A 13,819-nucleotide genomic window follows, 5' to 3' on the forward strand; every position below is an offset into this window, starting at 1 on the left:
CGAATTGTGCACGGTTGTGATAGCACGTATCCAAATGAAGAGGAGGTCTAAGCAAGAGAGGTTGCTCTCCTCAGATAAGAGAACACATTTACAAGGTTGGGAGAACACATCTTTTGTAATACAATATTCTACTTTAAAGTAAACTAAAGGTTATGAAAGGGGCAGGATTAAAATGTAAGGTTGCAAGTTACTAGCCACGCATAAATGTCACTCACTCTCTTAGTTCTTCACATGTATACACAATATTACTTAATTACAGAGAGTCCATTTTCACTTTCCAATAACTAGTGACAAGTGCAAATCTGGGGCGTGAAAGAGGCTGCTGTTCTTGTTGGGGGTTCATTTAACCAGACTGCCATACTCTGTCAGACTGTATCCTTGTATTGCAATGAAAATAAGTGGTCTGTTCAAGTAACAAAACTAAAAACGCAGAGTGAGGTTTGCCTGATTCAACAATGAAGACATTGTTCTGACAGAGTGAATTGTTAGGTACTGCGAACACCTGGTGTTCAGCCACGATCTCAGCCACTCACAGAAGATGGAAGCGCTTGGATTCGCAGTGTGTAAGCGCTACACAAACTGCAAAGTACAGAACTATAATTGCAAACCGTTTCTCAAAAAGATGCGACTGAGACTTGGGCAGACTCAGGCATTATTACGGAAAGCATGCACGCAACTTGCAGTGTTTGGATTCCGCAGCCCACATAGGATTCCTGATATTCCGAACCCTACTAAATAGCTGTGGTTGTTTAAGGAGTATATTTAATGCTATTCTCTTTTGGTAAATGGGTTATCATCCCCTGCACACTTGTGATCTACTGAAACATTCCATTGAGCTTCCTTAAGGTCTAGTAATCCTGGGAATTGTTTCTTAGCATACTGCCTGTTAGTGATATTCTCTGTTTTTAGACCATAAATGGATCATAAAGAAATACGGCAGCTGTCACTAATGTCCAGTACAATACCATGTCTCTTCCTGGGCCCACCAGTGCCAATTGCAAACTGTTTGGCAATCTATGTCGATCTCACCCCACACTGCCGCCTGATCCTCTCCCATCCTTGCCCTAAATTCTTCATCAGACCTTACCCACACAAAACCACTGAAGCTCACAAACGCATTCCTAATGACGTCCGTATATTTGAACAACGCCACGCTCCTCTCCGAGTATTTCTCACAATACACACTGGCATATATCAAAAAGGCTGACGGCCAATTATCAATCGTTACGCGGACCTAGGGCCTCGATGCCAGTTCCTTCTCCTCCTTTGACCCTTTCTGTGCCCTCACTTCTCTATGCAAAAGCTTAAAGACATCCACAAATTCCCCCGCCCATACTTTCTCTTTAGAGGCTGCCATCAAATGCACCCCTAGTGACTTTGTATGGTAACTTCTTTAACTCTTGTCCGTTTGCACCTCTGCTGTGCTCATACTCCTGACATCTGCTCTCACCAATACACTGGCAGCCCTTGCCATCACCCCTCCCCAAACTCTGCTCCCCCAGCCTGCTCCTTTGCAACCCCAACCCTCCCCCAACCTGAACCTCACAGCAGACCATTCTCTGCCATGCTCACTGTGATGCCGGAAATGCATCTGAGGGACAGGGCCTCTGAATCCTTGTCCTTTTTCTGTTTTTACCGTGTGTTCTGTCATGTTTTCTGCCCAGGAGTCCATGAGGGACTCCTGGCAGTGCAGCTCTCTTTTGGTTTGGTGAACAGACCCATGGGATACCCTTATGGCACCCATGGGTAGGGGTACAACCCTGTGCCCCTAGTGTATGTTTTTGGGCACCTGTGGGTGGCCCACAGAGCAGGGTATGGGCTGGTGGCAGCTCCATGCTGAATTTGACAGGTGCTCTGGGTGTCCTCCATTTTGGGATACCCAGGCCCTGCCATTGGAATCAGTTGATTCCTGATAGGAAACAAGATGGCCCCTGTGGCCTCTTGCTTTCTATTGCCTGTTATCTTGTTTTTCCCAAAGTCCTGGGAAGCCCTGACTCTGTCCCTTCCCCCTGACTGGCTGTTGGGTGGAAGTTCCATATATGGTGTTGTTGTGAAGGCCCAGCTAGACTGACTGGAGCCTTCCCAGTGACTGTATGTTATGGGTACCTCCTGTGGGTGGGACCTGGGTGAATGGAGTGTGTGACCAATATACACTCCTTGTTGTGGTTGTCTGGTTTCTGGCATGAGAGACAAAGACTGAGACAGCCCTGCCCGAAACTGGCCTGAATGCAGTGTGTAGTGTTGAATGGCTGGGTACTTGTCCCAATCCACATTCCTTGTTGTGAGTGTCTGAAAGGGAGGAGTGTGGCCTGAATGCACTGTGTGCCTGATTGGCTGACTGACTGCATGAATGCCCTTCTGTGTGATTGGCTGCTGTGTGTGTGCCAGCAGTGTGGATGAGAGACAGAATAGTATATCTGGGGACCTCTCACCACTGGAAATTGTTCAGAAGCATTCAGAAGCTGAGTCTCCACTCAAGAGTAACTGGATTTGCTGATCCTCGACGTCCAACTGGAAGAAGAAGACTTGCTGTGGCATTTGCTTCGACAGAAACTGAAGGTTGTCGACATCGTCGAGGACTGACCCGAGAGAGGACCTGGCTAGGCGCCCTCTTCCCGTGCTCCGAGGGACCATCGAGCACCGCTGAATCTTCGCCGAAGCGCCCTGGAAGTCAGACCCTCGAAAGGCTGCCGACCCGAGACGGGACCGCCGAGGAGATCGAAGTGAAGCACCCGGACCTCGACGCTGTCGAAGTCCATTGCCGTCGACCAGGGTTCGCAGGTCTGTGTAACCGCTGGAGGCCCGTCGAAGTTGTGCTGCCCAGCCGTGGGAACCACTTGACGCCGTGCCGCCGACGACCGGAGCCGTCCGCTCCTTGCCTAAGAACATTTGACTCGAAGGACTCCCTCGTCCGCACCGTCGACCGCTTTTGCCCTGCCGGAGAAAGTCGAGGACGACCAACGCGCCGAGGAGAATCCGCCGGTGGGTTTCCCGCCACCTCACGATCCCAAAGACTCGAGCGACTCGACGCCCTTGCTGGGCTCCCGTCTCTACAATCTTTGCGGTCCAGAACTATTGTCATCGAGGTGCCCCGCACACCTCCGCCTTGCAGGACGCCGACGCCCCGACGCCGACGAGCACCGCTCGGACGAAGCTGCCGCCTCTTCGACATCGTTCTACCTCGTTTGTCGACGGACGTTCGACGCCCCGTGCCTCCCGCTTGAAAGGGAAGGCATTCAAGAAGGGCCGTCGATTCCCCGTCGCCGAACCCCGAGGTCTTCGACGTTTCTCGACGCCTCTCGACGATCCGTGACTCCTGCTTAAAAGGGGGTCATTCAAGAAGGATCTGTCGACGCCTCTTCGAAGAACTCGACTCCACCAGGTACATTGGGGGGGTAAAAACATTGTAGGAGAGAATAAGACTGTTGAACAATATATGGACTGGGCTTGTGTCATATCCCTTTATTTTACAGGTTGCCCAGGTGGGGGGATCTCCACACAGAACTGTGTCCAGTAGCTAGGGCCAGTATTCTGCCTATTGTTTCAACCATCTTTTATCTCTCCTCTCTCTATTGCTGGTTTCCTTCTTATTGATCTGTGTGCCATTTTTACAGTATTGTGAATGCACTTTAATGAGGTCTAATATTAGTGGTACCACTTTAGAATTGTAGATATTTATCATTATTGGTTTTCCTGAGCACAAAGTGCGTTGTTGTGATAAGTGTACATAACCCTTGAATATTAATTATATAAAGACTGTGTTTTCAGTAATACAGTGTGTGGACATTCCTTTGTGGGGGGCTTGGGGATACACTGTACTTAAGAACCAGCCTGCATCACCTCCTGAGAAGCTAGGCCTTGATTGCTCGTCCATCGCTACCGTATTAGAGAATCTTGGCTGGGGTCCTCTGTGCCTCTCCTCTACCATATAGAGAGCGGAAGTACAGACCCCCCCACCGGTCTTCACAAGCTGGTGGCAGCGGTGGGATGCTTATGGTTTTAAGACTCAGTGTATAACCGTGCCACTTACAAAATATCCGCACTTTTGTTAGATTAAGGTTCGGGTGTGTTCCAAATAACTGCATTACAAGCAATGGAGTCCATTGCAAATGGTAAATTGACTCGGATGAGCTTAGAGGCTCTCCAGAGTGCTTGTGAAGCCAGGGAGTTAGACTTTGTGGATAAGTCTAGGGCTGAGCTGATAGCTGCCCTGGTGGACTACCAGACTGATGGTGAAACCCTTGATGAAGGGGGGGATGCAACCAGTGAGGACTCTGCCCCTGGGGTTGTCGCTGAATCTGTTTCTGGGAATGCCACCATTCCTGCTGCCTCTGTTCCAAACCCCAGCAATTCCATGGAACTTGAGTTATTAAGGATGAAGTTAGCCTTTGAATATCGCAAGTTGGAAATAGAAGCTGAGCTTAAGAAAGAGGAGCTGGCACAGCAAGTGGAACTCAAGAATAGGGATCTTGAACTCCGAAATAAGGACCTTGAACTCAAAAGCCAGGACACTGAATGTCAGAGAATCCAGCTAGAGAAAGCTAGAGTGGAGACTTCAGCTAGATCCAGTGAGAGTGTCAGGTCCCCAGCCACCAAGTTTATGAAAGATTTGGTTGGTGTGTTTGTGGAGGGTTCAGATATCCTCCAATGGATTGAAGCGTTTGAAATGGCTTGTGCAATTCATGATGTAGATAAAAGAGATTGGGCTAAGTGTTTGTTAAGCAGAGTGCCTCAAACTGGATATGACTGTATTCTGAAGCTGAGTGTGGAAGAAAGGGGTCAGTATGAGTGTATGAAGTCTGCTTTGATTGCCAAGTTTGGCAAGACACCTGCCCAATACCTTAAAAGGTTCAGGGAATTTAAGAAAAGAGAGAATGTGTCTTGGGTTGACTGGGTGAGTACTGCGCACATGAACATGATGGGGTGGATTGATGGATACAAGGTGAAAACTTTTGTTGAGTTGTCCCACCTCTTGTTTTTTGAGCATTTTTCTGAAGCCTGTTCACCAGAGCTGCGTCAGTATGTGGCTGACCAGAACATTTTGGACCCCTTTAAGCTGGCTAGGTTGGCTGACAAGTGGGTCTCCCACCGGGTGTCCCCTAAGGACTCCAGTGGGAAGGACAAGGACAAAGAAAAGGGGACCTCTCAGAAAGCTGAGGAGTCCCAAAAGCAATCACAGTCGGGTAAACCAAAACCTTCCTCTCCTAAGACCCAAAAATCTAGTGGGGATAAGTCCTCTGTGGGTGGGAATAAGAGTAGTGGTCCACCTGCTGCAAAGCAGGTTCCCAGTGGTTCCAGTACCGTACCCCGCACTCCTGGCACTTGTTGGGATTGTGGGGCTCTGGATCACAAAAGGGGTGACCCCAAGTGTAAAGGTAAGGCACTTGGAGTACAGGCTGTCAGCCTGACCTACCCTTACCCCGTGTCTGAGGTGGAGGCCACTGTCCTCCCCTCCTCTACCGGAATCACATTTGGTGCTCCGGTAGAGATTTCCTTAGTGTCCCTTGGGGCCTGGGACCAGTACGCAGAAGTACTGGCGACTATCCCACAGAACACCCGTAGGTTTTTGAGAAGTGTCCTCTTGAATGGCCAGCCTTCTACTGGTTTGAGAGACACTGGGGCAAGCATGACAGTGGTGGACAGGACCCTGCTCAAGCCAGAGGACTATGAAGGTGCTCCTCTGCAAACCACCAGATTAGCTGGTGGGCCTCCCAAATTATCGCCTGTAGCCCTAGTCACACTCATGATTGGAGACAAGACAGCAAAGCTTCCTGTCCTGGTTCAGGACAATGTCCCTGCTAACATTCTGTTAGGAAATGATCTAGTAGAGTTGGGGTTGATCTCGGATGGTCTTCCCATGACTGCTGCTGCAGTCACTAGGTCACAGGTGACACCGGGTCTGGCTGTGAGTCAGGTACCCGAGCCAAAGGCGAGGCCTAAGGCAAGAAGAAGGAAGACCAAGAAGGCCACCTCTGTGGAGGGAACACCTTCTCTTCCTGCTGTTCCGACAGCACCCATTGGGATCCATGCTCCGGACGGGCTGGGTCCAGCGGAAAACCCAAACTCAACTCCTGTGGGAGAAGAGACAGAAGACTCTCCTGTGGGAGAGGTTCTCAACCCGGAGGATCATCCCGACCTTCAATGCTTGTTAGCTGAAGGGGGACCCTCCCGGGCAGACTTCTGTAAGGGACAGAGAGAGTGCCACTCTCTCGAGGGCCTGAGGAAACAGGCCCTGTCCCAGGCACAAGGTGAAGTGCCTAGGACATTCAAGATTTATTGGGAGGGTGAGCTCCTTGTTAGTGAGCCCACTAAGCCCGAACCTGGTGCCCGCAAGAGGTTGGTGGTACCCCAGGTTTACAGGCCCTTCCTACTGCAGTTGGCGCATGAGGTGCCCTTGGCTGGTCATCTTGGGACCAAGAAGACTAAGCAGAGGCTCTCTGCCCATTTCTACTGGCCACGGATGGGAGTAGAGGTGGAGTCCCACTGCAGGACCTGCCCAACTTGTCAGTTGTCTGGCAAGACTGGAGGCAGGGTCATTGCCCCACTGCAGCCATTACCAGTGGTTGGCACACCATTTGAGAGGGTGGGCATCGACATCGTCGGTCCCCTTGACCCTCCCACTTCAGGTGGACATCGGTTCATCCTGGTCTTGGTAGATCATGCCACCAGGTACCCTGAGGCAATACCCCTTCGGACTGTTACTGCCAAGGTGGTTGCCAGGGCTCTCCTGGGCATTTTCACCCGTGTTGGATTCCCCAAGGAGGTTGTCTCTGACCGAGGATCCAACTTCATGTCTAGTTACATGAAAACCATGTGGAAAGAGTGCGGGGTAACCTACAAGTTCTCCACCTCTTACCACCCCCAGACCAATGGTCTGGTTGAGAGATTTAACAAAACTCTCAAGGGCATGCTAGGTGCTTTGGAAGAGCCCCTAAGGAGGAAATGGGATCTCCTCCTGCCATGCCTGCTGTTTGCTTACAGAGAGGTACCTCAAGAGGGTGTTGGTTTCAGCCCCTTTGAGTTACTCTTTGGACATCCCGTGAGGGGGCCCCTTGCCTTGATCCGAGAAGGCTTGGAAGCCACCCCTCCAGGTCCCGCCAAGCAAGTGGGGGACTATGTGTTAGGCCTCAGGCGGAGGATGACACAAATGATGGGTCAGGCAACAGCAAATCTCAAGGCCAGCCAGGAATTGAATAAGTACTGGCATGACCTGAAAGCTTCGCAAGTGGATTGGACTCCGGGACAGGAAATCCTTGTGATGGAGCCTACCAAGCCTAGAGCTTTGGCAGACAAGTGGACTGGACCCTTCAGGATCATCTCCAAGATGGGCGAAGTCAATTATCTGGTGGACATGGGAGCCTCTGGGGTAGCCCCCCAGGTATTCCATGTCAACAGGCTCAAGCCTTTCCACAGGCGAGCAGAGGTCTCATGTCTCTTGCTAGCTTCAGGGCAAGAAGAGGATGAGAGTGAGCCCCTTCCTGATTTGCTGCATAGCAACCCTCAGGATGGCTCAGTGGAGGGAGTACAACTCTCTCCCGATTTGACAACAGAGCAGCAGAGGGCCTGCCGGGCTTTGCTCCAGCAGTATGCCCCTCTGTTTTCACTGACACCGGGCCTTACACCGTGGTGTAAGCACGAAATTGACACTGGTGACAGTGTGCCTGTCAAAAGCAGGAGCTATCGTATGTCAGATACCGTCAAACACCACATCCAGGCTGAGGTCGCCAAGATGTTGGATCTGGGTGTTATTGAACCCTCCACCAGTCCCTGGTCCAGTCCAGTGGTCCTTGTCCCCAAGGCAAGTTCCCCGGCGGGTACCAAGGATTGGAGGTTCTGTGTGGACTACCGAGGAGTCAATGCCGTCACCAAAACTGACGCGCACCCATTGCCCAGGGCTGATGAGCTCGTGGACACCATAGGTGCTGCCAAATTTGTGAGCACCTTTGACCTTACCTCAGGCTATTGGCAAATAGCTCTGACGGACCATGCCAAGGAAAAGACGGCATTCTCCACACCTGAGGGACTCTACCAGTTTAGGGTCATGCCCTTTGGGTTGAAGAATGCCCCTGCCACCTTCCAGAGATTGGTCAACCATGCGCTCAGTGGGCTGGAAGCCTTTTGTGTGGCTTACTTAGACGACATTGCCGTCTACAGTTCCACCTGGGAAGAGCATTTGACACATCTGGATAAGGTGTTGCAGGCCTTGAAAAGGGCTAACCTCACTATCAAGGCCACCAAGTGCCAGATAGCTCAGGGGAAAGTTACCTATCTTGGTCATGAGGTAGGAGGGGGTCAAATCCAACCTCTCTCCAGTAAAGTACAGGACGTACAGAACTGGGAGACTCCCACTACTCAAACCCAGGTGAGAGCCTTTTTGGGCCTCACTGGGTACTATCGCAATTTCATGGCAGACTATGGAACCATAGCTGCACCCCTGACAGCTCTAACTTCACCCAAACAGCCTAGGAAGGTTAATTGGACTGAAGACTGTCAGAGGGCCTTTGATGGCTTGAAAGAAAGTCTGTGTAGGGCACCTGTGTTGAGTGCGCCTGACTACAGCCGACCCTTTATCGTCCAGACGGATGCCTGCGACACCGGAATTGGAGCTGTCTTGTCCCAGTTAGATGACAAAGGGAGAGAACATCCTATCATATTCATCAGTAGACAACTCAAGGGTAGAGAACTTAGGTGGGCTACTGTTGAAAAGGAATGTTTTAGTATAGTTTGGAGCCTTAGGCGTTTTAGGCCCTACCTTACGGGGTCCACCTTCAAGGTCCAAACAGATCATAAGCCCCTGAAGTGGCTTATGCAGATGAAGGGTGAGAATCCGAAATTGCTCAGGTGGTCGATTAGCCTACAAGGGCTAGACTTCACCATAGAGCACAGACCAGGGAAGAGTCACGATAATGCAGATGGCCTTTCCAGAAGGTATGTTGACCGTCTGGATGAGGGTGTCTATCCCGTGGGAGATTAGGCACCCTCCACCTCAGTCTGGGGGGGGCGACTGTGATGCCGGAAATGCATCTGAGGGACAGGGCCTCTGAATCCTTGTCCTTTTTCTGTTTTTACCGTGTGTTCTGTCATGTTTTCTGCCCAGGAGTCCATGAGGGACTCCTGGCAGTGCAGCTCTCTTTTGGTTTGGTGAACAGACCCATGGGATACCCTTATGGCACCCATGGGTAGGGGTACAACCCTGTGCCCCTAGTGTATGTTTTTGGGCACCTGTGGGTGGCCCACAGAGCAGGGTATGGGCTGGTGGCAGCTCCATGCTGAATTTGACAGGTGCTCTGGGTGTCCTCCATTTTGGGATACCCAGGCCCTGCCATTGGAATCAGTTGATTCCTGATAGGAAACAAGATGGCCCCTGTGGCCTCTTGCTTTCTATTGCCTGTTATCTTGTTTTTCCCAAAGTCCTGGGAAGCCCTGACTCTGTCCCTTCCCCCTGACTGGCTGTTGGGTGGAAGTTCCATATATGGTGTTGTTGTGAAGGCCCAGCTAGACTGACTGGAGCCTTCCCAGTGACTGTATGTTATGGGTACCTCCTGTGGGTGGGACCTGGGTGAATGGAGTGTGTGACCAATATACACTCCTTGTTGTGGTTGTCTGGTTTCTGGCATGAGAGACAAAGACTGAGACAGCCCTGCCCGAAACTGGCCTGAATGCAGTGTGTAGTGTTGAATGGCTGGGTACTTGTCCCAATCCACATTCCTTGTTGTGAGTGTCTGAAAGGGAGGAGTGTGGCCTGAATGCACTGTGTGCCTGATTGGCTGACTGACTGCATGAATGCCCTTCTGTGTGATTGGCTGCTGTGTGTGTGCCAGCAGTGTGGATGAGAGACAGAATAGTATATCTGGGGACCTCTCACCACTGGAAATTGTTCAGAAGCATTCAGAAGCTGAGTCTCCACTCAAGAGTAACTGGATTTGCTGATCCTCGACGTCCAACTGGAAGAAGAAGACTTGCTGTGGCATTTGCTTCGACAGAAACTGAAGGTTGTCGACATCGTCGAGGACTGACCCGAGAGAGGACCTGGCTAGGCGCCCTCTTCCCGTGCTCCGAGGGACCATCGAGCACCGCTGAATCTTCGCCGAAGCGCCCTGGAAGTCAGACCCTCGAAAGGCTGCCGACCCGAGACGGGACCGCCGAGGAGATCGAAGTGAAGCACCCGGACCTCGACGCTGTCGAAGTCCATTGCCGTCGACCAGGGTTCGCAGGTCTGTGTAACCGCTGGAGGCCCGTCGAAGTTGTGCTGCCCAGCCGTGGGAACCACTTGACGCCGTGCCGCCGACGACCGGAGCCGTCCGCTCCTTGCCTAAGAACATTTGACTCGAAGGACTCCCTCGTCCGCACCGTCGACCGCTTTTGCCCTGCCGGAGAAAGTCGAGGACGACCAACGCGCCGAGGAGAATCCGCCGGTGGGTTTCCCGCCACCTCACGATCCCAAAGACTCGAGCGACTCGACGCCCTTGCTGGGCTCCCGTCTCTACAATCTTTGCGGTCCAGAACTATTGTCATCGAGGTGCCCCGCACACCTCCGCCTTGCAGGACGCCGACGCCCCGACGCCGACGAGCACCGCTCGGACGAAGCTGCCGCCTCTTCGACATCGTTCTACCTCGTTTGTCGACGGACGTTCGACGCCCCGTGCCTCCCGCTTGAAAGGGAAGGCATTCAAGAAGGGCCGTCGATTCCCCGTCGCCGAACCCCGAGGTCTTCGACGTTTCTCGACGCCTCTCGACGATCCGTGACTCCTGCTTAAAAGGGGGTCATTCAAGAAGGATCTGTCGACGCCTCTTCGAAGAACTCGACTCCACCAGGTACATTGGGGGGGTAAAAACATTGTAGGAGAGAATAAGACTGTTGAACAATATATGGACTGGGCTTGTGTCATATCCCTTTATTTTACAGGTTGCCCAGGTGGGGGGATCTCCACACAGAACTGTGTCCAGTAGCTAGGGCCAGTATTCTGCCTATTGTTTCAACCATCTTTTATCTCTCCTCTCTCTATTGCTGGTTTCCTTCTTATTGATCTGTGTGCCATTTTTACAGTATTGTGAATGCACTTTAATGAGGTCTAATATTAGTGGTACCACTTTAGAATTGTAGATATTTATCATTATTGGTTTTCCTGAGCACAAAGTGCGTTGTTGTGATAAGTGTACATAACCCTTGAATATTAATTATATAAAGACTGTGTTTTCAGTAATACAGTGTGTGGACATTCCTTTGTGGGGGGCTTGGGGATACACTGTACTTAAGAACCAGCCTGCATCACCTCCTGAGAAGCTAGGCCTTGATTGCTCGTCCATCGCTACCGTATTAGAGAATCTTGGCTGGGGTCCTCTGTGCCTCTCCTCTACCATATAGAGAGCGGAAGTACAGACCCCCCCACCGGTCTTCACACTCACCTCTTAGCGGTCAGTCAGTGCCATCCACTCAAACATTCTTGGCTGCGTCACTGCCACACCCTCGTTTTTTCCTGATGGGACTCCTGTTGCAGGGACTGAAACATCGGCAGATCTACTCTGCCTGTTAGTCCCACCACTAAGCCACCCCTCGACCACCTCTCCCTCACCAGTGCCACACCTCTAACCTAACCCTCCCCATCCTCCTGCACCACCCACTCTCCCCTTGATACTCTCTGCATCCCCCAATCCCCTTTGCCACTTTTTTCCCAGACGATCCAATCTTCCTCTATGCCATCCTTCACCATCGCCACATACCATTCTTGTTTGGCGAGCCAGCTTGGGGCAGGCAGCTCCTCCTCTCGCCAGCAAGTGGCATCCACCCCAATGCTTCTTTGATGCCTTCTTGGAGGGACCGCCCCAGCCCCTTCCTGTGCCGGACTTCCTGGCAGGGCTGTTGCGTCCTCTGCACCTGCTTCTGCTGGGTTAGGGGCCATACTGTGCCCTCGCCACTGCTCTTCTCAGCTGACCGGAGGACCAGTCCTGGTCCTTCCACCGCTTCTGCTAAACACTGGAGACGGCGCCTGCCCCTTCCACCCCACACACTTATGCAGGAACTTCCTCCTCTTGCCCTTCCTTGCCGATGCCAAGTTCTGCCCCCCTTCCTTATGCCCGTCCTCCTCACCCCTGTCCCCCGAAATTCTCCTGCAAACTCCCCTCTCTCCCCCTGGCATTTTGCCCGTCCCGATCCTCCCAACACCTCCCCATACCCCTGTGTGCAGGCCACTGGCCCAGGATCTCCCCTACTGAAGAGGTCCCTCTACCAGCTCTGAGCAGCCCCCAGCACCACTCCTCCTACGGCCTGCCCAGCCACTCGACACGCACCGACTGGAGCCCAACGGCCTGGTTGCAGTGAAAATAGCAGCTCAACACGTCACAGGGCCGACACAGGACACTGCCACCTGCGGGCCACACCACAGTCTCCCCGCACTCCACTCCAGCCCTGGTTCCCCCACTCCCACTCCTCACACCACCGGGAGCCGCCTGCACCCCACAGACCACCAAACAACCACAGTATGGGCCCGTGAAACATAATCCCCAATCCACCACTGACAACACGAATGGGAGCCTGAATGCCGCCCCAACAACGGCACTAGCCGCTCCCTCTTCAACCTTGCAGCAAGTGAGGAAAAGGCCTCGTCAGGCTCCCACTAGCGCCAACAACCTGCTTTGAAAAAGGCCGCTCCTGCATGACACCCCCGAGATGGAGCCCTCCAGCCCTGGGAGCCTATCTTCTACCACCCATTCCCCCCACAACCCGACCAACGACTGGCAGAACCACTGGTATATCTGTATGGCACCCCTGTATAACCAGCCGTATAATTTTTTATTTTTTACATATACCTACTCACCCCGCCTGACCCGCCCCCTGAACACAAACCGGCCCAGCCGTCGCACCGAAAAACCCACTGAGGCAGGGGAGGATGGGAACAAGTGACCAACACGACTAGTGGGGTCTTCTAGCCCTCTTACCCGCTCACAGCCCGGGGTGCAGCGCCCAAATCACCCCAGGGGGAAATATGTCCGCGTAGCCCCAGGGCCCCCAATTTCGGTTGCTCTCTGCTTAGCAAGTTCTGGTTTCTAAACAGATGGCCACACTTCACTGCCTTAAAGGGGATCTGGCCTATTGACATATTAATCAGGTAGCTTTAACCAAGGTCTCTCTCTTGGGCTCATGGCTGAATTATATGGGTTATCAGGCCAACTGCGCCTCTTCTTGCAGTGGGGTTGCATCCTGCATGAAGCACTGGTAAATACTCCAAGGTAGGCGTGGCCCCTGACGAGGTCTTGGACTGCCTTTCCCACAACCTTGCATTATGTATCACCTTCTGCACTGCTCAAACAGAGTTGGGCACTTGGTGAGGTACCGTTGGTTTCTGTAAAATGTTTGCTGCATACTGTTTATGATCATAACAGTCTAAGTCATCACGCACAGCACAACTTTGCTGCACGCATACTTGCTCCACATAACCTATAGTCACAGGCATTGATGCACACAAAAATCATGTATGCAAACTCAAACACATGCACTCATGGCTCTTACAAACACAGTCACAAACGCTCATACATATACAGGCGTTGTGAGGAATTCGACCATCCGCATGGTTGGTGTGTGCTAACATGGACTTTTTAAAACTTTTTAAATGAAATTGAATGATGGTAGATCAGCCTCTGGAAAGTGTGTGGGTCTAATCCGCACACATTTTCCTTAGCTCACTGCACGACATACGCGTAGACCTGTGTACTCTGGGTGGACATAGCCTACGGGCGCAGTCCCCCTGTCATGTTTAGTTGGGATATGACAGGAGGAGTACATGTTGCATCTTCAGAAGGGGGAGGATCAAACCTTCCCCCT

The sequence above is a fragment of the Ambystoma mexicanum genome, chromosome 3q (assembly GCF_040938575.1).
Source record: "Ambystoma mexicanum isolate Mex_15411 chromosome 3q, UKY_AmexF1_1, whole genome shotgun sequence".
Taxonomy (NCBI): Eukaryota; Metazoa; Chordata; class Amphibia; order Caudata; family Ambystomatidae; genus Ambystoma; species Ambystoma mexicanum.